This window comes from Nicotiana attenuata, unplaced genomic scaffold (genome assembly GCF_001879085.1).
Source record: "Nicotiana attenuata strain UT unplaced genomic scaffold, NIATTr2, whole genome shotgun sequence".
NCBI classification, from domain to species: domain Eukaryota; kingdom Viridiplantae; phylum Streptophyta; class Magnoliopsida; order Solanales; family Solanaceae; genus Nicotiana; species Nicotiana attenuata.
Window position 1 is genome coordinate 1,075,476 of NW_017670266.1, and position 3,833 is coordinate 1,079,308.

The window sequence follows — 3,833 nt, forward strand, 5'->3', positions numbered from 1 at the left end:
GATGCTTCTTCGAATAATGCATACATGTTTCGCCGTCGGGGCTTGACTTATTCTACATGGACACAGTTCATCTGACCGTTTGGTCCATTACAAAGTTTTCCTACCGAGGCCCTCTTTGGCGTGAAGTATTTTCCTTGAAAATATAACCTCCGAGGGTGATTCCCCCCAGTATTCGAGGTTGATTGAAAAGAAGCCTTGGATACTATTGAGTTTTCCTTAGGTAGCACATAGTTGTTGCCTCGTTAAAAACCTCGCCGGTAAAACCCATTTGGGACAAAATCCAATCTAAGGAAAAAAGAGTGCAACGCATACTTAAAACTTAAGGCCATCGTGTAAAAAGGTGCCTTCGATATCTTCGATCGAACACCTGCAATGGGTTAGTTTCAAATTCAAATGGACAAAAGGAGAAAGTCATACCTTAGCAATAGTATTGTTTGAGTAGTGATACATTCAAATTGTTCGGCAGTGGTTCACCTTCCATCGTGCTAAGTTTGTAAGATCCTTTACCGACAACTCCGATGGCTCGGTACGGTCCTTTCCAATTCGGGCCTAGTTTCCCTTCATTCGGGCCTCGAGTATTGAGGGTAACTTTCCGTAGAACTAGGTCCCCAATTCCAAAGTGTTGAAGGTTGGTCCTTCTATTATAGTATCTGTCGATTCTTTGCTTATGCGCGGCCATCCGAACAAGTGCTGCCTCTCATTTTTTATCTAATAGCTCGAGCCTAGTATTCATAGCCTCGTGATTTGACTCCTCCGATGCATGTCAAAACCTGGCGCTGGGTTCTCCTACCTCGACAAGGAATAAAGCCTCGGAGCCATATACAAAAGAGAACGGAGTGGCCCCTGTGCTGGACTTCGATGTCCTTCGATGTGCCCAAAGGACCTCGGGTAGAACTTCTCTCCATTTTCCTTTTGCATCATCCAACCTTTTCTTTATGTTTTGGATGATAGTTTTGTTTGTTGATTCGGCCTGTCCATTTCCGGTTGGTTGGTACGGTGTTGATAAGATACTCTTTATTTTATGTGCTTCGAGGAACTCCGTTACCTTGTTGCCGACGAATTGCTTTCCATTGTCACATACAATCTCGGCAGGCATCCCAAACCGACATATGATGTGGTCCCAGATGAAGTCAATAACTTCCTTTTCTCTGACCTTCTTGAAGGCTTGTGCTTCCACCCATTTAGAAAAACAATCAATCATAAACAAAATGAATTTAGCCATTGGTAGAGGGCCGACTATGTCCATTCCCTATTTCATGAAAGGCCACGGGGATAGAACTGAGTGGAGCTGCTCTCCGAGATGATGGATCATCGGTGCAAACCGTTGGCACTTATCACATTTTTTGACAAACTCCTTAGTATCTTTTTCCATGCTGTCCCAAAAATACCTGCTCTAATAATTTTGCGAATTAAAGACCCGGCGCCGGAGTGATTCCCACAAGTACCTTCATGGATTTCTCATAGAACATAGTCGGTGTCCCCCGGCCCTAAACATACCGCTAATGGTCCATCGAACGTCCCCATGTACAATGTTCCATCTTCATCTAATGTGAACCTAGCAGCCTTGGCTCGTAGGACCCTCGATTCTTTGTGGTCCGATGGAAGTTTTCCATTTTTCAAATAATCGATATACTCGTTCCTCCAATCCCAAGTCAAACTTGTAGAATTTATCTCGGCATGACCCTCTTCAACCACAGACCTCGATAATTGGACGACAGTCCACGGTACGATATCATCTTCTTCAACCGATGACCCCAAATTAGCAAGTGCATCGACCTCACTATTTTGTTCTCGAGGCACATGATCTAGAGTCCACTCCTTGAAGCGGTGCAAAGTTACCTGTAGCTTATCCAAGTACCGTTGCATCCTATCCTCTCGAACTTCAAAACTTTTGTTTACTTGGTTTACCACCAACAATGAATCGCACTTGGCTTCAATGACTTCTGCCCCCAAGCTTTTAGCTAGCTCGAGACATGCAATTATGGACTCGTACTCGAACTCATTATTAGTCAACCTAGAAGTTTTGATATATTGTCTAATGGTACTACCTGTAGGTGGCTTCAAAACATACCAAGCCCGGGCCCTTTCACATTCGAGGCACCGTCTGTGAAAAGGGTCCATACCCCCGATGATGTACCCGATCTTAGCAGGAGTTCTTTCTCCAATTCGGGTAAGAGGGTCGGCGTAAAATCGGCCATGAAGTCAGCTAGGATTTGAGACTTGATGGCCATTCGGGTTTGATACTCGATATCGTACCCGCCAAGTTCGACGGCCCATTTGGCCAACCGGCCCGATAGTTCGGCCTTATGCAAAACATTTTGAAGGGGGTAAGTGGTTGACATACATATGGGATGACACTGAAAATATGGCTTTAGCATTCTAGATGCGCTTATCAATGCAAGTGCTAATTTTTCTAAGTGAGGGTATCTAGTTTCAGGATCTCCTAGAGTTCGGCTTACATAATAAACAGGGAATTGCGTACCTTGCTCTTCTCGAACTAATACCCCATTTACTGCTATCTCGGACACTGCCAAATATAAGTAAAGCTTTTCATCTACCTTCGGGGTGTGAAGCAAAGGCGGGATCGATAAGTATCGATTCAATTCTTCTAAGGCTTCCTGGCATTCCGAGGTCCATGCAAAATCCTTTTTCTTTTTGAGCAAGGAAAAAAACCTATGACTTTGATCTGATGACCTCAAAATGAGCCGACACAAGGCGGCTATTCGTCCTGTTAGCCTTTGCACGACCTTCACACTATCCACGATCGTGATATCCTCGATGTCCTTGATCTTGTTGGGGTTGATTTTGATACCCTGATTCGATACCATGAAGCCGAGGAACTTACCCGAGCCGACTCCGAAGGCACATTTTCCCGGGTTAAGCTTCATATTATACTTCCTCAAGATTTTAAATGTTTCCTGCAAATAAGTTAAATGGTCCTCTGCGCGCAGGGACTTAACCAACTTATCATCAATGTAAACTTCCATCGATTTACCTATCTATTCCTCAAACATTTTGTTAACTAGGCGTTGGTATGTAGCTCCCGCATTTTTTAGCCTGAAGGGTATTATTTTGTGACTATAAATTCCAAACTTAGTGATAAATGAGGTCTTCTCCTGGTCCTCCGGGTTCATCTGAATTTGATTGTACCCGGAGTAGGCGTCGAGAAAAGTTAGGATCTCGTGGCCGGCCGTGGCATTGATCATGCGATCGATATTAGGCAATGGGAAAGAGTCTTTTGGGCATGCTTTGTTTGAATCCTTGTAATCTACGCACATTCTAAGTTTGTTTCCCTTTTTAGGAACTAAAACTATGTTGGCTAACCATTCGGGGTATTTTACCTCCCGAATAGACCCAATTTTAAGAAGTTTGGTTACCTCTTCCTTTATGAATGCACGCTTCACCTCGGACTGGGGCCTCCTTTTTTGCTTTACCAGTTTGAACCTGGGATCGAGGCTTAGCCGGTGTGTTCTTATTTCCGGTGGGATCCCTGTCATGTCGAAATGGGACCAAGCAAAATAGTCCATATTATCAATAAGAAATTGAATGAGTTTTTTCCTGAGTTCGAGGGTTGACCCTGTACCCAGGTATACCTTTCTCTCGGGCATGTATTCGATCAGTATGACCTGCTCCAGTTCCTCGGCCGTCGACTCGGTAGCATCGAACTCTTTGGGAACGACGGAAGTTCAAGGAGTAAGGAGATCCTCTTCTTCGTCTTCGATTACCTGTTGCTCCAATTCAGTCGAGGCTGGGGGCGTTGATTGCTATTTAGACGTCTGCTTATATTTGGTGCTTGATTTTTCTGAGGTCGAAGGCACCGGTACCGGTATCAC